Raw genomic sequence first — 22,786 nt, 5'->3', positions numbered from 1 at the left:
CCTCTCTTAGAGGAAGGGTTCAATTTATTGCATCCTATGGTCCTACACAACATCATGGTTAGTTGCTCGTTACAAAGTCAAATCATAGAGCTCCAAAAGACTGACCCTGGTATCTTCCACATCAAGAGAAAAATGAAAGAGCAAGACACCAAGCATTTCAGGGTAGATGAAAAAGGTGTGCTATGGTTCGATGATCGGCTGGTTGTACCTAAAGACCGTGACCTACGCAACAAAATTTTAGATGAAGCTCATTCTTCCAAGTTGTCCATTCATCCCGGTAGTAGCAAAATATACCAAGACTTGAAACCTCATTTCTGGTGGACCAAGATGAAGAAGGAGATAACCGCTTATGTTGCTAGGTGTGATACTTGCTGTAGGGTAAAGGCAGTTCACCTCAAACCTACAGGTTTATTGCAACCTTTGTCGGTTCCGGGTTGGGAGTGGGAAGAAATCAGCATGGATTTCATTGTTGGACTTCCCCTTACCCAAAAGGGACACAATTCCATATGGGTGATTGTTGACCGTTTGAACAAGTCAGCTCATTTTATTCCCGTACATTCTACATACCGACCATCCGACTACGCTTAGTTGTACTTCTCTCAGATTATTAGATTGCACGGAGTGCCTCGCACTATTATTTCTGATAGAGGTCCTCAGTTCACTGCTCGCTTTTGGGAGCATCTGCATTCACTCCTTGGTACAAAGTTGGTTCACAGTTCAACCTACCACCCTCAAACCTCCGGTCAGACTGAGCGTGTGAATCAAATTTTAGAGGATATGTTGAGGGCATGTGTTATATCTTCCAAGGGTGCATGGGAGAAGTGGCTACCCTTAGCTGAATTCTCTTACAACAATAGTTATCAAGAGAGTATCCAAATGGCTCCTTTCGAGGCTTTATATGGCCGCAAGTGTAGAACTCCTTTAAACTGGGTCGAACCTGGTGAAAGAAGGTACTACGGAATTGACTTTGTTAAAGAAGCCGAAAAGCAAGTCCTCATTATCCAGAAACACATGGAAGCCGCCCAAGCCAGATAGAAAAGCTATGTCGACCGAAGAAGAAAGCCACTTGAGTTCGAAGTAGGTGACTTTGTGTACCTGAAGGTATCACCCATGAAAGGAGTGAACCGCTTTGGTGTAAAAAGAAAGCTTGCCCCTAGGTATGTGGGTCCCTACCAAATCATTGAGAAGAGTGGCAAAGTGGCTTACAAAGTACAACTACCTCCTGAGATGAGAGCTATTTTCCCTGTATTCCACATGTCTCAACTCAAGAAGTGTTTTCGAGTGCCCGAAGAGAGAGTTGAAACAAGAGATCTCAAGTTGCAGTCCGATCTATCCTATGAAGAGAAGCCGGTACAAGTTCTTGATGTCAAGGAACGAGTTACTCAGGGGAGAGTGATCAAGCTTTTTAGAGTTTTGTGGAACCGTCAAAGTGAAAGAGATGCCACTTGGGAAAGGGAAGACTATTTACAAATAACTTACCCCTCCTTCTATGAAAACTGGTACATCTTTCAAATCTCGGGACGAGATTTTTGTAAGGGGGGAGGGCTGTAACACTCCTAGTGTTAGCTTGCATGTTAACCATGAGCATTGCATCAACATAAGCATCATGATGATCACTCATGAGCATCATACCATGATCACATGTCATTTGCTACATATACTATGTGATTGAATTACTATATGATTTGCTATGGTTGATTGTATTGGGTGACCAATGCATACAAGTGTACATTGTCTTCCAATATACTTTAATCATGTTTAGAATAACATTTTGAACAAAGTTTGTGTTGGGGGCTTTGTCCAAAAATAACCCTAAGTCATGGTTAGCCCTAGGTTGACCTAGTTGACCCCCTAGACCTCATTTCAAAGATATTTTATGAAACTAATGTTAGATATCTTGCATGTCCATGACATCTAAAACAAAGTTGTAGTAAATTTCATAAGGTACAAAAGTTATGTTGATAACTTTTTATGAAAAAGCTTGGAACACATTCAAAAGTTGCTCACAAGGAAAAAATCACGGCTGATTTTACACTTAGCCAAATTTGCCTAAGCCTGTGACAACACAGTTTCGAGGTAGGTCACTTGAGAGCTTTGTAGATTGAAATCTAGACTGAGTTAGACTTTGATCCTGTAGACAAACTTGTAGATCTCATATAGCTCTAACCAAAGAAACAAATTGGAGCCGAATCCGTCGAGTGGATCAAGAGTAAAACTGTTGACACCATTTTTGGACACGTACCCGGGGACTAGTAGAGTATAGATCGGCAGGTGGAGCAACGGTAACTAGTCTGCAGAAGAGTTGCCGATGAGGATAGTTGTCGATGAAGAGACTATTGAATGTGGCTAAGTCCAGGGGTGGTGACGTGTTCTTACCGATGATCAATATTGGTGTTTGCCGATTGCCATAACAGGAAAACTGCCGATGACCCTGAAGGAAGGCGTGGAGATTGCTGATTGATCTATGGCGGTGTCCTGGTTGGTTACAAGGGGGTAGTTTTTTGTTTTCCTTAGTTATTTAAATTCGTTTTGTATACGGATTCTGTTTGATTTGGAATTTGAGTCCTAGTCATGTCTGATTGTATCTCTTTGAGCAGGGTATAAATGTAGACCCTAGGGCCTTGTAATGAGATATCTATCAATCAATCAAACACAAGTTTTTACTCATATTCCTGTACCTACTTTTCGATGACTTCGTCATACTTTTCCTTTTTATTACGTGTTCTTAGGAATTCGTCGACTTAAGCTCGACGTATTCTCGAGTTCCGCATGAATACCTCTTCGCCGTGACATCCGGGCGCATCGCTCTTGTCGGGACCAAAGTGTTCGAGTTATCACCTTTGCCGATAGTAAGGTCAAATCGGCTGGCATGCCTTAACGTTTGAATCGGGTATTAGCCCTTTGTGTTTGCAGATCAGTTTTGCATCAACACATCTTTTGGCACGCCCGGTGGGACAAGATTCAAGATCAAGATCAACATGTCGACTACTAAGTTCTACTTGGAGAATGTCATCCCCATGACGGAGGCCAATCTTAGAGATGAGCAGAAGTAAGCTATTGCAAAGGCCATGGAGGATTACAAGAAACAGTGTTTGAAGTCCTTCAGCATCAACAGGAGTGGTGATGTAATCCAGAAAGAAGCACTGTCGGCTCCTCGACAGGTTACTTTTGAAGCCAATCCTGGTAAACTTCAAGACATGGTTGATAGTGCTATTAACCGTGCCTTGATCAATCAAGCTGGTGTGCTGTCCAATACGGTTTTTAATGCCATAGCTAGAACTTTCAAAGAAGGACAATTGCCACCAAACTATGTGGTCCCTGTCTATCATCAGCCAGGATCAACAGTGGTCACAGCTCCATCGGCTGCTACAGCCGCTGCGGGTACAGAAACTACCGTTCCTCCAAGCACGTTAGGAGTCTCTAACGCGCAATCTACGCCGATGACGAGCAATCCATCAACATCAGACGAGTCAATCAAGCTTGCCACAGATCTATTGGCATCGGCAATGTCGGGATCAGTTCCTCCTAATTGGTGGGGTTATGGTATGCCTCCAGAGATGACGGTGAAGACTCTTGGCACATCTCAAACGGCTGATATGAGAGGCAAAGCTCCTATGGCATCGGCTCCTCCAAATTTGTCGATGAATCAGAGTCCCCAGTATACTACAACTACTACTGCAAGACCTTACACTGGGAATTCTCAAGCTCCAATGTTCCAGATGAATGATGATGCCAGGGTTTGGCAATTCAATGATGATGCCCAATCTTCAGCCATCAGCAGGGTTCATGCCGATGAATGCTAACAGTTGATGGACGAGGCAGCCAGTCTTTCCACAGATGCCTCAACAGAATCATCAGGCTATAGGGTTTCAACAAGGCCAGATCCAACCTGGGTTCCACAATCAAGGGTTGGCCTATCAGCCTATGAATCTTGGTCAACCGTTTGGTGGTCAGACAATCAACCCCATGTTCCATGCATATCGTGCGCCTCAGCGACACGTGGAAGTGTATCAGCAGGCGCCAGATCCACAACCACCCCATCGGCAAGATGTCGATGCTTATTGGGCCGATAAGATTGCTGAAGTAATGAGGGGCAATTTGGGATAAAACCCAAAGTCAACACTTACTCTTATCGGACACCGTATCCTCCTGCATATGATTTAATCCCGCTTCCAAATCGGTACAAGCACTACAAGGATTCATGTCTAATGCCACACCATACAATTGCAACACTACTAATTTGGTTGCCATAAGGGGGTCGTATTGTAACCTTTCCATAAAATGGTTGCAATATGTGGCTATAATGCAACAGACCAAATGTGTTGCAATATGTCTTGTTTGTCGCTGCAATAGACTTGGGATGCTGCAACCAATTTAGAATTGTGTTGCAATTAGGTGGCTCTATTGCTATGGTACTTTGGAGTTGCATTAGTATTGTTTTTTGTTGCAATTACTTCGTGTTATTGCAACTATATTGAATTTGGTTGCTTTTACTCGTAACTATTGCTATGGTTGTTCGGGGTTGCAATAATCTTTAGTGGTGTTGCAATTGCTAGGCAGTTGTTGCAACAAAATGTGTGGATAGATGCAATAGAATGTTCCTATTACCACAGTTTTTTAGTGTTGTAATAGTCTTCTATGGCGTTGCGATTGTTAGGTAATTATTGCAACTAAAATACTAAATGGATGCAATACCATGTTAATATTGCAACGACTTTTTGCGTTGCTATAGACTATTTTATTTTGTAGGCCTTTGTTTGTCTAGAGGACTTAGCAGCATACGTGATGTCATATGTATATAGTGACAAACTAACTCAAGGTCTTTCATAAATATGATAAAAAATACATGTTGTGTTATATAAAATATTGTCACACTAAATCCGGATGCAACATTTATATAAAAAATAATTAAAAATTTCTGATAACTTTTTTTTTGAAAGCAAAAAATTCTTATAACTTCATATTTGATTTCAAGTAAAAGTTACTGCCAATATTACTGAAGAAAGACATGCATGCTAAGCGTCCCTTTTTTGGGCTCACCGTGTTTGGCCTTTGGACTTTGGCGTACTTGCTTTTTGGGCCAAAATAATAATATTTAGTATTCTAAATAGTCTAGTTTCTAATACTATACTAGTACGTATATTAGAGTAGGCTTAGTACGTGAAGGCCTGGTAGTTGCCTCGTTTTCTCTGATTCTAAAAAAGGCCTGGTAGTTACGTGGAGGCCTGGTAGTCCTCGCTCATCTGCCACACACATAAGGAAATCATATGTGCTCGCGACGTCGCCGTGAAATCCGCGGCCTCTTGCCCAGCGAAACCACAACCATCTTCCTCAGCACGACATCTCCGACTGCCGCCCTAGCCACCGTGGAACCCTCTTAGACCCAGCCGCGACGCCGTGGAACCTCTCCAACCCAGCCACGACTCCGCGCCGCCTCCTGTTGCAACGATCCCGTGGGTTCCAACCCAGCCGCGACGTCGTGCAGCCACCGTGCAGCCCGACGCCCCAGCCACCGTGCAGCTGCGTGAGTCCGCTCCGTGCCGCCTATTGTTGCAGCGATCCCCTAGGTTGCCCTCCTTCCCCGGCGAGGTGTCTGCGTTTCAAGGACTGCAGGGCGTGCCGGATTACCCTACAGCCTCGACCTCGGACATCGTCCTACACACACCCGCCAACAACAGCAAAGCGTAACAGCAAACTGGGTTACGGTTACCTGCCGAGTTGAAGGATTCCTCGCATTCTCCTGTGGATGCGATCTGTAATTCAGTTCAGGTGCGTTACTCACAGTTCTCTCCCTTTTTTTTTGGAAAGCAGTCAGTATTTCGATTAAGAGTTCTCTCCCTTTTTAATTTAGATATTAGACTATGAGTATATTTCTGTTAACATATATCACGTCTACAGTTTATATACTGAAAAAATTCCTCTCCTTTCTTGGGTTGCTTCTTTCTTTCTTCTTGGTTTTTTTCTGAATAAAGGAGGAGAGGTTGCATTGCCACTGATAAGAATCTGTACAACGATAGGAGGAGATGTAGGATTTTTTTTTTTGTTTTATGAGAACAAGGATCTAATGTAAGACAAACCAAAAAAAATTTTGAGCTTGCAACTTCTGGTGGTTTATGCCACTGTAACATCTCCTGCAATTCTTGTATCTGCATTGTTCTTAACAATCTGAAAACAAGAAGATGAGCAGTGCAGAAGCTGAATCCAGTAAACTTTAGCATGTGCCATCGTTCAGCTTTCCCTTAGTACCGCAGGTGGAAGATTTACTGTTTAATGATTAGGTTAACAAGTAATAATAATTGACAAAACTTCGGTACAAATATAGGAGTAAACTGCCATTATTTGTAACTTTTTATGAATGCAGAGCAGCTACTGTTTCGATACAGACATAGGGAGAGTTGGAAAATATCTTTTGTTTAGGTTGGTTCATGAGATACGCATTGGTACCTGCCTACTGCACTGCATTCTTAATATATATGTGATTCTGCTGGCATATTCTTAACAACCACGCCTCACATAATGTTAGGCTACAATTTTTCATACAAATCTGAACCTACCATGTCATGAGCCTTGTTGATATGCTGCTGCATTGTAAGTGTATTCTACTGATTCAGTTTGCATCAACGACACTTCACCATAGGCACATGCACCAATTTATCTTTCTGTACAGGTTGGTAATTATGGATTTCTGAACTTGAGAAAAAACACGATGTCTGAAAATGAAAGCAAAATTGAAACTCAGGCAGTAAAAGCTGGAAGGTTCATGAATTTGACATATATAATATTCTTACAGTAGTTCATTCTAGAGTTCTGCTGCCTATATAACACATAGGTCACACTGAATTTGAGACTTTTTAGTGGATAATCTTTATATCAAGTTCTCAACTAGGTAATTTACTAACGTTTTATATGTATCTATATTCAGTGGATATATATCTCTACATGCATAATGCTAGCTCATGCCTCTGTCTATGTGTATTTTTATTTTTAAAGATATCTGATAGAATTCTAATTATTTTTTGTTTGATGTGATCATCGTCATGCAGAATATATAATGTCACGTGAAGATAGGAGTTGGATGAGCTTGTCTCGTACTTCAACTGAGTGGCAGCAGAAATTTCGATAATTTTTGGACATCACATTTGGTGGCACATCAAGAGGTGGAACTGCTCCTTGTCCATGTCCTAGATGTGTGTGCATGTCATACAGACCACAGTCTGAGGTTCAATGTCATGTTCTTACTAGAGGGTTTGATAAAGACTTTATCATGGAAGGAGAAGTTTCAGATGTGGAATTACACAACCAAGATGCACGTCCAGCTGATGTAGAAGTACACAATGATGCACCACCACCAATTGATGTACAAGTAGCCAATGAAGTCACATCACAAGAAATTGGAGATGACAATAATGAACAAGGCGCACCGAGTGAAGAACTTGGTGCCACTAATATGGTTAGATCCCTAATCAGAGCTGCTATATGTGGCGAGATCACTGATGACAATGAACAGCCAAATGAACATGCCAAGATCTTCTTGAAATTATTACAGGAGGCAGAAAAGCAATTGTATCCGGGTTGCACAAAAGCTACTAAGGTCTCTTTTATTGTTGAACTTTTTCAGATTAAGTGCTCGACTGGCATGAGTAACCGTGCATTGGAGGCGATACTTAATATATTCTCAAGGATTCTGCCTAAAGGCCACTGTGTACCAGACACAATGGAGAAAGTGCAAAAGGTGGTTCGAGATCTAGGTTTGAACTATGTAAAGATAGATGCCTGTGAGAACAATTGTGTGCTATTTAGGAAGGAAAATGAAAATTTGGATACATGTCCCAAATGTGGCGAGTCTAGGTGGAAAACGCCTGATGATGGTGCTAATGATCAGAGGGGCAATGCGGATGGTGGTGTTGATAGAACAAATAAGAAGCGTGTCCCACGTAAAATACTACATTACTTTCCTCTTACTCCTCGTCTACAAAGATTATATATGACAGCGAGCACATCATCACAGATGCGATGGCATAAGGAAGAATTGGTTAGTGATGGCAAAATGCGCCACCCTGCTGACTCAAAGGCATGGAAGCATGTGGATATGGAGTATTGCTGGTTTGCAGAGGATGCTCGTAATATTAGGTTGGGTCTTGCTTCTGATGGCTTCAATCCCTTTGGCATGCAAAATGTTACGTACACTTGTTGGCCCGTTATCCTAATCCCTTACAATTTGCCTCCCTGGTTGTTTGAGAAACAACTATATTGGATGATGTCAATGTTGATACCTGGTAAAAAATCTCCTGGAATAAATATTGATGTATATTTGAGACCCCTCATTGATGAGCTGAAGGATCTATGGGAAAATGGCATTGATACATGGTATGATAAGGTAAAGAAGAATTTTCAGTTACATGCTATTCTACTTTGGACAATTAATGATTTTCCTGCATATGCGATACTTTCTGGTTGGAGCACAAAAGGCAAATTTGCATGTCCATACTGCCACAAGGATACAGATTATTTATGGTTGAAATTTGGGAACAAGCATTGCTACATGGGACATCGTCGTTTTTTGCCCTCGGACCATCCATGGCGCATGAACAAGGTCAGCTTCAACAATGAGGTGGAGACTAGGGAGGCTCCAGTACCACTGTCTGGTCAACAGGTATTGGAGCAGTATGAAACTTTTGATCAAGTGAGTTTTGGAAAGACGGGATCAAAAAAGAGGAAGCGTGACGAAGATGAAAGATGGCACAATTGGAGGAAGAAGAGTATTTTTTTTAGCTCCCTTACTGGTCTTCTTTGCTCATAAGGCATAATTTGGATGTGATGCACATTGAGAAAAACATATGCGATAGCATATTAGGTACTTTGCTTGAAATTGAAGGTAAATGTAAGGACAATGAGAAGGCCTGACTTGACATGGAACAGCTAGAGATAAGGCAAGATCAGCACCCGGTAATTGACAATGATAGGTATACCTTGCCACCAGCCTTGTACTTTTTAGATAAAGATGACAAGAAAAATTTATGCCAATTTCTACAAGGAGTAAAGATGCCTGATGGGTTTAGCTCTAATATAAGGAGATGTGTGGATGTCAATTCATGCAAGGTATCCGGACTCAAAAGTCATGACTACCATATTATTCTACAAAAATTGTTACCCTTAGTCGTTAGAAGAATTTTGCCAGAAGATGTTGCGCCATTGATTCAGCTCAGTAGGTTCTTCACTGCACTTTGTTCAAAGGAGCTAGTGGAGGATGATCTTGACAAACTTAGTACTTCAATTAAAGAGACTCTTTGTCAGCTAGAGATGGTTTTCTCACCTGCATTTTTTGATATCATGATTCATTTACCGGTTCATCTAGCTGAGGAGGCCAAACTTGGAGGGCCCGTGTGTTATAGATGGATGTATCCAGTTGAGAGGTATCTACGTACTATTAAAGGCTATGTGAGGAACAAGGCACACCCAGAGGGTTCAATAGCCGAGGCATATATAGCCGAAGAGTGCCTTACATTTTGCTCTAGATTCTTCGATGTTGACACCAAGCTGAATCACGTTGATCGTCATGAAAGTACAACTGTGAATGAGCCGTCATCTGGTCTGAGCATATTTGGTGAAATGGATTATAAGAGGAGAGGACAGACTTGTGTGACATTTAGTGGAGATGCAGTTAGGAAGATGAGGCACTACATAATTAGTAACTGCGCTGAAGCGAGACACTGGGTCGAGTAAGTTGCAAAATATCAGTATTAATTATTGTACTATTTATTTGTGGTGTCAACTAATTAATTGGCTATTTTGATGTAGGGAGCATATGGAAGAACTCAAAAAAAATAGTACAAGGAATCTTAATAAACGACATGAACAACACTTTGTAAGGTGGTTTGAGGAGAAGGTTAGTTTTATTTTTTAATTCCATGTGATAGTTAGAACAATGTACTAATTAACAGATACATGTGTTTTCAAACTGAGTTTTCAGATCACCAAACTATACGATAAAGGGGAAGCAAGTTAACTGATGTATGCCCTTTCTCAAGGACCGGACCCTCGAGCTCATGTGTTCAATAGATGCTATATCAATAACTGGCTATTTCGAACGACTGCCGTTGAAAGAAACCTCATCACACAAAACTGTGGTGTGCTTGTGAGGGGTGACGTTACTACAGGCAACATGACCTGGTATGGAGTGATTAGAAGAATTATCTCACTCGAATTCAATACCGAAAAAGAAGTTGTATTATTTCAGTGTGATTGGTACGATGTGCCAGCTGCCAGTACGAGCAGAAGTAGATGATACAGTAGGGATAAATATGGTGTTATTGATATCGATACTTCTAGGTTCCGATATTCAAATGAACCTTACATTCTGGCGACACAGGCTGAACCGGTGTTTTTTGTAAACATCGTGAACAAGTCAGGATGGTCCAGTGTTGTTGAGACCAGGAAATTTGTTTGCCATGCCAGAAATAGAAAATGAGGGTGACATGGAAGCCGGTCTACTTGATGTGGGAATCCAAGATATGAATTTAGTAGGCCCAAATGAGGATTTGTCAAATTGGACAAGGGCAGACAAGGAAGCCACAACCGGTGATGCTTCCATTATTAATCAAGTGCGTGCTAAAGCAGTTCCTGAACCAGATGATGCGATATTAATTGATGATGAGGATGATGATAATAAAGATGACACCTACATTGATGATGGAGTTGTTGCACCAGTTGTGGTAGAAAGCGAAGAAGATGATTTCTTTGTTTAAATACTTATTTTTTGTTCAACTGTGACACATACTGTAGTTGATTCCTTATGTATTCTTGCTGAATATTGATGTCCAGACCCCATGGAAAGCCACAGCTGGACTCTTTCAGGCTAATTGGTTCCTGTCGTAACTGATAAGCATAAATATCAGCAAGTTGGATAATTTTTGTTTTCTGAAAGGCTTAGCTCCAGTAATATTCAAATGGCAACATGCCTTTTATATTGCTCCATCCAGACGTATCTTACTCTAAATTCCTAACTCCAATTCCCTTCTTATCATCTTCTCAAATTTGTCACTGAGTTTTGTTTTTAAAGTAAAATACCCATAGATTTTTTGTTTTAATAAGACCAGAAAGAGAGCTTTTAGACATAATACAATGTACAACCCAGGCTGCAGCAGCACAGCAAACCAGGACAAAGATACGACTTAGACAGGTCTCAAGCACAACCAAAGCAAACAAAGTAGTGATATCATCTTCATCCCACAAAATAGTGTTTCCATCTTCATTCAAATAACCTTGTATACAAATTTCAGATAAATGATCAACTCTTACAGAGCAATTTTGGAACAAAAGCCATTGTCTCAAGTAGACTAAAAAAATTGTACAACAGTCTATTTGGGTCCTTTGAAACTTCTGTGAGGTATCCATCAACATAAGTTGTTCACAACAGGCTGATGCTTCTTCAAATGGCTTGCGAAGCTCATTCGTGCACATCTGTCCACACTTCAGCAAATTATTGTTGCTTTGAACATCGGCACCAGCAATACGAAACGAGTGGTCCTAGTCGTGAACATCAGCACCAACGCCTTGGTGTCCCCCACTAGCGACGGCATCGACTCCAGCGTCACTAGGAGGAGACTGGAACCGCAACTGCCCGGCCATGGCTGACGATCTGGGTTGTCGGAGGCTGCCTGTGTTGATGGTCGTGGAGAGAGACGAGCCACCCATGGAAGTTGTGGCAGCAGTGACGGTGGCGGAGGATTAACTGCCCATGGAGATTGCGAAGGGTGCAGCTCAGTCACCCGTAGCGGTGGCGGTGACGCCCTTTGCTGAAAGTAAAGACATTCATGTAAATTTGCTCACAGTGGCAAAATAATATAAGTAATAAGTTCATTTTCAAGACGGTCAAGTCATCTGTGATCAGTGAACTAAAAGCTCCATCAGGAACTTTTTTTTTTATAAACAAGCAAATGTTGTCAACTATACGTGAATGAGTCTGAGTCCACATGTCTGCACACTGCTATTGTATACGCCCTGCTTCCTAAAATCAACAATACTTACAGTCTCACAGTTTCCAATCAAACCAAATTTGTTTGTTGGTAAAAAAGATCAGATTCGAGCCACCAAATTCCTAGCAAGTTTCTCCCAAACTTCGTCACAAAATCATGATTGTCATGGAACAGACTACAGATGTTGCCCAAGGATTGGCTCAAGTCATTGATTGGCGCTGCTCTAGCATTCAATCAAAAACACAGAGGAGCTAAGCTACCCCTACTGAAGGGGAAAAGGGCGAGGGAGATGGGTGGAGGCGGTGCGGAGCAGAGCACTGACCGGAGGCTGGAACTGTGAATAGAGCTGTTGAGGTGGGCATGAAGTGGCGGTCGAGCAGTGAGTCAACGGCGAAGGCGACGACGACTGCGACAGAGCGGGGAGAGATAAGGCGCGCCACGTGGAGGAAGAAGCCGCGCCGCGGGGCTGCTGCGCCACTGCAGGGAGGGAGGAGCCGCGACGGGAGTACGTAGTGGCGGCTTGGCGGCGGCGAGCTGGGGAGGAGGCCGCGGGTTGACCCTAGGTTCGATTGGGTCGAGAACCTTTCGCTTCGTCCTTTGTGTTGGGGTTGAACCAGTTGGATCCTTTGGCTAAAACTAGGAGCGAGTTGTGTTTCCAAGCAGGATGAACCACACCCTTTGCAGACTAGATGCAACATACTGCTCCCCAGCCATAGCCCAATGCACTTAAGAAAAATCACCTACGCCAGTCTACAAGTAAAATAAAGGCCGTCCTTTGACCAATAGACTTCTTTAGCTCAGTGGTAGAACAGGCTTTGCGTGATCTTTGCCTCCTAGGTTCGAACCAGTGTTGAGCATTTTTTATTAATTTTTGTTCTATACTTCCCAAAATTCTTTGATATTATTGCTTTTTGCTACTTTAACGAAAATATTTTTTTGATGTTTTTATTGCTTTTTTGCCTTCCCTATTAAATTAATGTTAAGAAACCTTTTACTACTACCAGTAGAATTTATTCATCATGGAACTATTTTGTTAATTTTTATTCTATACTTCCCAAAATTCTTTGACATTATTGCTTTTTGCTACTTTGATGAAAAATATTTTTTTTGATTTTTTTATTGCTTTTTTCTCCCTTCCCTATGAAATTAATGTTAAGAAACCTTTTACTACTACCAGTAAAATTTATTCATCATGGAACTATCTGTATGGGTAGATGTTGGCCATCAACGGTTTATTTGGCTCTCCCGCTCCTTTTTTTGTCATGTATTATGACTATTTCCATATCTTTTTTTTATGTAATGAGCCTATCCTCTATCCTCTCTTTTTTGTTTGTATTTCTATATACCCAAACTTATACCCAAATCTATCATGGTCAGCAAAGTTATTTCTTTATTTGTGTTTGCTCCGTTAGTTAATAATTTAAATTTCATTAAGAAAATAAACTAAATAAATGAAAAATAAAAATTGATAGAATTCCTTTTATTTTTTATTGAAATCCAAAATATCCGATGTGGGCCAAGAACCACAACATGGGCCCGTATATACTCAATGGGCCACCACTGGGGTGCTTGCACATTCTTCATGGGCGGCACTATGTTCTGCGCCACACCACAGGCCACCTCGTTGCCCATACACACGTAAAGGGATGACATAGACGAGTACACCTGGATGTTCTTGCGGAACCATGATGCTAAATCCATAGGGGAAGTATTGGTAGGTGCAAAGACCAAATGGCGAGCGGCTATACATGCCTAGGTTTCGATTTGGGTTATAGGCCCAGGCCAGGTACAGGTAACTGAGATGCCGTTGGGCTATACATGCCCGCCCAGGAGGGCTTGTGACACCAACATCGTCATATTAATGTGGTTGTGCCCACCGCTAGGGCGGCATGCACATTCGTCATGGGCGGCGCCATGTTGTGCGCCACGCCATCGCCCACCTCGTTGCCCACGCACACATAAATGGATGACATGAACCGGTACACTCGTATGTTCTTTGCAGACCCATGACTCTGTAGCCATGTGAAAAGGATGCCGGAGTGCAAAGGCCGAATGGCAAGTGGCACACGCTCTACTTGTATGGAGACATGAAGTTCATGGATAGCTAGCAATCAAATTGTGAGAGGCATCTAATGTTCCTGATTTTAAAATATGACATTTCAAGTGACCATGTTTTTTTTAAAAAAAACATCTGGCCATAACGGCAAAAGAAATAGATATGTCGTAGGGCTCTTGATTCACCTTTTTTTAATGGAGCTAACATTTTATTTATTTCAATATTTGTTAAACTTGTTCAAACATCATCAAATCATTAATGTACCACATACGTGATCAGACGACAACCAGCTTACATATGTTTGAAAATGGAGACCTACACCACTGTCACAGATCTCACCAAACTTTCTAAATAAAACTCAGTGGCATCATTCTTTGCAGCCAAAATTCTAGCGCCAAAAATCCCCGAGCCCCCAAAGCAAAAAAAAAGAGCACAAAAAATCCCGCGCCCACAACTGGCCTCACGTCTTTCCCTCCCCACATTACGTGACTATTCATCTCCCTTCCTAATACTCTGTTCTATTCACGTGGGAGAGCAGATAGCCGCAGCCGCCGGGCGCCAGTTAGGGTTTTGGGCTTCGACCAGCGAGAAGAAGATGGCAACCCCTCCGGAGGCACCAGCGAGAGCAGCAACGAGGACACCTGCGTCGTCGTCGATGGCCACACCTGCTGCGGCGACGGTACCTTCGTGCTACACGGGAACCCCTATGTCAGCACGTCGACCTGCCTCAACGACATCTAGACCCATGGCGACAATGTCGCTGTTTCGGACACCTTTGTCCAGGACGGCTACACCTCCTGCCGATGAAGATGGAGGTGACGGCAGTCAAGGATGAGAAAGGCATCGGCGTTCCTCTCAGACTGATGACAGGTAAGGGCACATGTATCTATCTACCTATTCTGTAATCCTAGAGTGTAAACCCCTTCTCATCCCTTCCTGATGTGTGAAACCGAGCACCCTACCCTAAGCTAATTCCCTATCTATATTCTGATCTCATCTAATTACATGAAAATAGTATCCCATGCAGATATAATCATTCGTACATGTGCACAACCATCTGTTTTCCACTTCTGAAACTTTAGTAGTTTCCTTTTCCTAAAACATTCAGATTTATTTGCTTTCATTCAGTCAAGGAACTTAGTTGGGGGAAAGAAAAGTAGTAGCAGAAACCTGAATTCATATGTTTTTTTTGGGTGAAAGACGACTATAACTTTAGTACATCTTTTATCTGAATAAAAGTTTCAGGTTACTCTTTTTTTGAAATCAGTCATCTTTTATCTGAGAACACAGTACAGACTTTTGTTGTTTACAGGTACCTACGTGAACCATGAATTCACCAAACTATCCTGCCCCTAGAGACACTTCCTGATTTTTTTTCTCAAAGTACAATTCACATAATCTAATATGATTGCTTTCCACTGAAAGTGTTGCAAAGGCCACCTTCTAAACAGCCCACTCTATTCCTTTCAAGTAAAATGGTTTTGTAGTTTATTGCTAAAAAAGATTTTAGAGTTTATGTAACCATGTTGCTGGAAATTGGAAAGGTGAAATGCAAACTAACACAATCATTTTTGCTGACAAGCTCAGGTGGCTGTTTCTATTACAGCATAGTTGTTATCTCGAGTATATTTTAATTCTGGTTGTGGCTTTTAGATTGTGTATGCACTGGGCTTCAACAATCAATTTGATGACGACTGCCATATGTTATTACCTGAATCAAGAAAAGTCTTTTCCTTTGCATCTAATGTGTTCCATTATCTGAGCTTAATTTGCTCAGGTGTGTTGTCCAGTTCAAGGTTGCCTCAGAATTGAGTGTCAGACTTCCATGCACTGGAGTCTAAATTTGAAAATTTATTATCTATAATCATTGATTTGCCTACTCCCTGTGATATAGCCCTGTTGGATGTAGTATTACAGATATTATTTTAAATATGAAGAGTACAATAACTTTGGTTGCTTGATCTAGACTTAATGCACAACTGTGTTCTCACTGTAGATATTATACGAGTCCCGAAAAGATGTTAATCCTCCCCGAAGCCTTTCTCAAGTTGTTCCTTCTTTAAATTTTGTTTCATCACCTGTGCTTATATTTCTCATTTTATTTTGTGACAGCTCGGAACAAACATGGACTATGTATTTCACTTGTAAGGGGGCAATAGGAGGACAATAATTTGCTCAGTACATGATAGACAGGGACGAGGTCACATTTGGTAACTTAATAACAATGAAATCAAATTTGGGGTATGGTGCCAGGGACTACTTGTACTATAAGAGGAGATGTGGTAATGCTTTAGCAACACTAAATGAGATTGAATATGATGACGATACCAATGCAATGTATCAAGTAATGCAGAGGAGAGGGAGGTCAGACTATTATTGTCAAGGGATCAAATAACAGAGCGAAATGTAGAGATAACACCAATTAAATTGCCAAAAATGGCATCGGTTAGTGAAGATTCTATAGATGAGTCATCAATTGATGATTACAAGGTGTGGCTTAACAAAATGCATGAAGAGAGAAAATTCATGGGTAAGTTATGTTGTTGCTTTATTTTAATTGGTTATATTATAATATAATGCAATGGCCACGTCACCGATATCAACATGTTTTTGCAGAATTTAAAGATATATACAGGGACGACACAGTCGAGACTTACAAAGAATGGTTAAGGGTGCAAGGACAACTTGATGATATTTGTAACATAACAACTTTTGCCAAAATTTAAACCAAATTATGATTAGTTGTTCGCAAACCATTTACAACTTACACATGTGACCTATATATTGTCTGCAGCTGCGTATGACACCCATAGGAATCAGGTTGATTTACTAAATTCAAGTCAAGATAGAAATCTAACAGCACATGTGCACCACCCATCTCATGCTCGACGTGAGAAAACACAAGGAAATAGTAAGTAATGCTTATTGTGAATTTAGTTTGAGGTTAGTTCAGTTATCCCTAGTAAACAATTTTGTTTAATTTCTTGCATTGTATATTGTTTCCATTTACAAGACTCCCAAACGAGAAAGGCACGAGGTACCCTGAAAGGATTGGCAGCCTCCCATAAGAGATCTAAGCAAGGCAGTCAGAAGCTTAAAGTCGAATTCTCTAGAATTGGAGGAGTTGCCGGTGAGAACACACGCACATTTATTGATGAAATAGTATTGTTTACAAGGAAAAAAGCACCACTCATTGGAGTGAGAACATGGAGAGATATCCATGAAGATGTAAAAAAGTCAATAGCATCTAATATTATGGTAAGTTCTGATTTATTTTTGGTTGCATACACATTTACCAAATTATTTAGGAAGTGGCCTAGTATTTATATTTTTGTTCAACAGAATAAGTGGGACATTGAGAATGATGAGGAAAATAGGAAAAAGATATGGACCATCGCAAATGAGCGTTACAAAGGATGGCGATCGACATTAAGTGCTACGTACAGGGCATACACCACCTATGAAGAGAGAATGAGACACAAGCTAGAAGAGTTGGACATTGTTGAATGGCACTATCTGGTGATGTATTTTGATAGCGAAGAATTTCAGGTTTCATTACATTTATTTTATTCTTTCCAACTATACCTGCTTAATTAAAGGATACGTTTCGAGCAATTCACTATTTTTAAAAAATAATTCATTGTGCAGAGGATTAGCATCAAGAATTCTCGTAATCGGCACAATAGAAAGATAAACCATGTGACCGGATCAAAGTCTTTTTCTCAGTTCAGCTATGAGAAGGTAATAACTTCATAAGCATATGTACATGCTTCCTTACATGATGAAATGTCACTAATTGTTACATTCTTTTCACACTAGAGGGATCCACTAACTGGTGATGAGCCAAATGATTTGGACCTTTTTATGATGACACACACTAAGAATGGGGACTGGACAAGCCAAGAATCTAGGGATGTCTACGTGAGTGTAGAACATTTTGTACAATCCTTATTTAGTGATACGAAGTGAATTCCTACCATTTCTTTTTTAGTTAACTACTTTTATTGTCCTCTCTTTGTTAGGATAATGCAAGCAACAAACTTTCACAGAGGGAAACAAATGGAGATATAAACATCATCTCAGACGTGGAGCAAAACCATATTTTCCAAGTAGCCTACAAGGAAACAACAAACTGCAAATCAACTAAGATCCATGCTAATGGATACATGGCAAAGTACCCCACTAGAAGGCAGCTACTGTCTGAGGAATACCAGTACCGTGTCCGTCAGGATGCGACACTGATGGATGCGTTTGCAAAGCTACAAGAACGAATTGAAACTAAAGAGGCTGAAAGGGAAGCCGAAAGGGAAGAACATAGGCGTCAAATGGAAGAAATGGAGAAGACAAGGGAGGCTGATAGAGAAGCACTTAAGCAAGAGTTTATGTCGATGATGCAAGCAATACAAGCACAAACATCATTACAACAGGTAATATTAGTGTAAAATCTTAATGTGGCATAATCACATCATGTGATGCTCCTTGCTTAGTTTAAGTTGAATATTTTGCTGAGCTAGTATAAGAGTGGTTGATCTTTGAATATATCCTATGTGTGTGCTCCCATGTTAACTAAATTAGTGAAGAACTCTCCTATGTTTATGCTGAAATGGCTGCATCTACAGCTTTTGTTATGCAATTATTTTGGTGATGTAAATGATGTTTTCAATGATCATGGTAAATACAAAACTTGTAGATAACTTCATCATGTTAATTGTGTTAAAGTTTCATGACCATAGGACTGATGGTTTAGGAGTTGCAGATTTTACGAGTTTGCTATCAGGTTTTGCATGTCCTCTGGACAGACCTGAATAATTATCTTGTTTGAATTATTTAAACATGGAATCATGCTTGGAGATAATATAAGAATTATAGGGTTTTTCTTAAGCTTTCTAAATTGTTTTGGATCACTACTTTTGGTGGTCTAAAACTCTAGTTATAGTTGTTCAAAGTGGGGTGGCAGATTCTCTCCAAATCTGGACAGGGATGCCTTGTTTGTGTTCTTTAATCCCTTTAGCTATGGAATCCAATTTAGATGATAATGATAAAGTTGTAGCTAACTTAAAAATCTTTCGATGATAGCTGGCTACAGACCTTGCTTGTAGTAGTTAAGTTCTTACTAAAGGTGTTGTTTTGGTGTAGGCATTATGCATATTTGCTGAAATTTAAACGTGTAAACATCATTTTTTTACTTCCAAACTCAAACATGATTTTTCTGAGCAAACTTTAAATGCAGGGTAACAAAGATGGGGGACAGATTGCCGAGGTTGGTGCAGAAACAAACATGTTTGAAGGAAATGTAACAACAAGAGAAAATAAAGAAATACCACATCAGCAGGTAGTTTAAGGATAGATGAGTGTTTAATGTTGTATGTTACAGTCCATAGTATGGGCCTAATTTTCCCTCCATCTATTGATTCGTAGGATAACCCACATAGCAGCCCACTGCAAACACAACTTGCAGGTGGGATAAATACTGGTCGTACAAGCAGCATGCTGAAAACACAACTCGCATCTACAACACCTGCAACTACTGCTAATACTCGCATAACTAGGAGTGCTGTGAATAAGTCACAAACAGCCCAAAACAAAGGAGGGAATCTAGCAGTTTCTTATACTACTACAAAAGCACTGAAGGATGATGCGGCTAAGAAACGAGCATTAGGCAAAGGGAAAGAACCAGCAGGCAATGCACAGGTGATTTTTTTGTAACTCCACTACCCTTGGAATATTTTTGAATCAGATTTACGTCACTGAGTATTTTATGTATATACCTTATTGACTTGTAGGTTTGACATATAGCGTTTACATGAAATATTTTACTTTTGAATAATCCTGCAAACCTGGTAATCTTTAGTTTAAGATTATGAATTGCTTTCTTTATCAACTCCAAACTATTTTTGCCAAAATAATATAATTTTAGTTTACCTGATGCATATACTAATTGTTAATGATTCTTTTTAGGAGGAATATGGAGTTTGAATGGAGCACACGGTTGATGGAATGATCAACATCAAGGCAACCATACCATTGTTGTAGTGCTCCATAGCTCATTACAATTTGATGTGATCAAACTAGATAGTGATTTGTGTTGGATACCTTATATGTTTCATTTGTGTGTGTGTTATCAACTAAGGTTGACATTGGATGGTTTTGGTTTCATTTATATTTTGTATGAACAGACCATATATTGGTTTAATGGATGTCTAAATATTTCATATATCTTATATTGTTCTGCGTGCAATTATTTTTTGAATCTACTAAACAAAGTATTGCAATATGGACTATTGGCATAATCATTTGATTATGCAATATATGCTATAGCAACAAACAATTGGTGTGGCAAATACCACATACCAATGAAACAGTGGGTGTGGTAATAGAGTTACATCTATACCAACCAAAGCATTTACCGAGGCAATAGATGGTTCTACATATAGCAACCACAATACTTTGTGTGGCAATAAGGAGACCTGTCTAGCAACCAAAACATTTGTCGTGGCAATAGAGGGCTCCAACTATAGCAACCGCATAGACAAGTGTGGCAATAGAGGAGGCACCTTTAGCAACCAAAATAGTTCTCATGGCAATAGAGGGTTCTACCTATAGCAACCACATATACAAGTGTTGCAATAGGGAGACCACCTGTAGCAACCAAATATCTATTGTGGCAATAGAGAGTATACCTACAGCAACCACAAAGATAGCGTAGCAATAAGACGTCCATTTATCGCAATGCTATTGATGTGTAGCAATAGGGTCTATGGCAACACTCATTTTCGTTGCTAGTGTACCTATTGCTACTCTTTCGGTATGTGGCAACAAATATCTTTGGCAACACCTAGTGTGTTGTAATAGTTACTATTGCAACACCCATGGTGGTTGTTTGTACTATGAATCACAACACTTCATGGTGTTGCAAGAACATTCCATTGTGTTGCAATAGAGAAAAGTCTATGACAACACCAAAATAATGTGTTGCATAATCCTATTGCTACCGTAACAGTGGCAACACCTCCCAACCATTTTTTGTGTTGCAATTTTGTCTATTGCAACACTTTTTGGCCTATTGCAATACTTTTAGGCCGTTGCATCGGGGGGGAAACCTTGTAGTGAAGGTACCGGATTTCACTAAATTTTCTAGGCAGGATGATACATCGACCATGGAGCATGTCAATAGGTTTATCATCCAGTGTGGAGAAGCTACTAATAGAGATGAGTTAAGGGTTCGCTTGTTCTCGTCATCTTTATCTGGATCGGCTTTCACTTGGTTTATTTCGTTACCTCCTAACTCAGTAATCACTTGGGCCGATCTAGAAAAGCAGTTTCACAAGTACTTTTTCTCGGGAGTTCACGAGAAGAAACTCACCGATTTAGTTAGATTGAAGCAACGCAATGATGAATCAATTGAAAGCTTTGTACAGAGGTTGCGGGAAGTCAAGAATAAATGCTATAGTCTGGTTTTAGATGATCGACAGCTAGCCGATTTGGCTTTCCAGGGTTTGTTGCCACACATCAGGGACAAATATGCTTCTCAAGAGTTTGAGAACCTGAGTCACTTGGTCCAGTGGATTTCCGACCAGGATATCAAACCATTTAAACCTAAGAGAGCTTGGAATAAAAAGGTGTCATTTGTCGATGAAGCAGCAAGCTCGAATTCTGATGAAGAGCCGGTCATCGGCTTGGCAGAGTGGGTGAAAAATAAAAAGCTGATGTCTTGCCCTTTTGGACATAAGGAGCCACAGAAGTTCGCATTTGATATCACCAAAGCCGATAGGATATTTGACTTTCTACTTCAGGAAGGCCAGATTAAGCTGTCACCCAATCATGTGATTCCATCGGCTGAAGAATTAAAGAAGATGAAATACTGCAAGTGGCACAATGCAACTTCTCACAGCACCAATGAATGCAAGATTTTTAGGCAACAGCTGCAATCGGCTATAGAATCTGGGAGAATCAAATTTGATTCCAAAGCTCAGAAGCCGATGAAGATCGACCAACATCCTTTTCCAACAAATATGTTGGATGCTAAGGGAAAGACCAAGGTCTTGACGTCGAAAGCAGCTGAAAGGAGTGCATCGGTAGATCCTCAGCATCAGATTACTGCTGCCGATGCCAAAGGAAAAGGCTTGATTCAGGAAGGAAATAGCTCAGGAAGGCCTCCTCGATCTGGTATTGTGATAACTCATAGAAGGCCTCGGGAGACTTGGCAGCAACACGAAGATCGGTATCGGCGCCAGCAAGAAGACTATCGTCGGGAAGAAGAAAGACATCGTCAAGAGTGGAATCGGCACAAGGACCACTGGAACTGCCCATTCTTTATCCATTGCTGGGAGCAGAACATCAAATTGCCCACTGTTAGAGATTGCCCTGAATGCAATGGTTATGATCGGTATGACAGATCCGATCGGCGCTATCACGATGATGATCAGCGATTTAATGGGCCGATTAGGGGGAGAGTGTCAGTTTATGATCGGCTGGGGGCAGGCTCAGTGTACACGATAGGCTTGGTGATCGTGTTGGATATTTTCCCAGGAACCAGGAAGAGCTTGAAGAGATGGCTAATGCACGAGTTCCCTATGAGTTCATATTTTGCAGGGACGCTAATACTCATCGGATGGAGTCAAGGGAACATCGTCGTCCATCGACAAGGCAGTCACCACTTCCCCCATGGTGTCCAGAAGGGTTAACTAAGACACAGAAAAGGAGACTGTAGCGCGAAAGACGAGAAGAGCTAAGCAAGGGCGAGAACTCTGGCCAG

General features: G+C 40.9%; 2 long non-coding RNA genes across 2 annotated transcripts; one reads left to right on the top strand and one right to left on the bottom strand.

Moving 5' to 3' along the window:
• Window positions 11,216-12,637, bottom strand: LOC110430515. Its single transcript, XR_002447859.1, has 2 exons — window positions 12,298-12,637; window positions 11,216-11,795 (listed from the first exon to the last, which is right to left on the bottom strand). It is a non-coding gene; the product is annotated as an uncharacterized LOC110430515 (long non-coding RNA).
• LOC110430138 lies at window positions 19,460-20,241 on the top strand. The gene is made up of 2 exons (XR_002447403.1): window positions 19,460-19,722; window positions 19,990-20,241. It is a non-coding gene; the product is annotated as an uncharacterized LOC110430138 (long non-coding RNA).

This window comes from Sorghum bicolor, chromosome 9, assembly GCF_000003195.3.
Source record: "Sorghum bicolor cultivar BTx623 chromosome 9, Sorghum_bicolor_NCBIv3, whole genome shotgun sequence".
In the NCBI taxonomy this organism is placed as follows: Eukaryota; Viridiplantae; Streptophyta; class Magnoliopsida; order Poales; family Poaceae; genus Sorghum; species Sorghum bicolor.
This window is presented reverse-complemented; position numbering and strand designations above follow the sequence as displayed.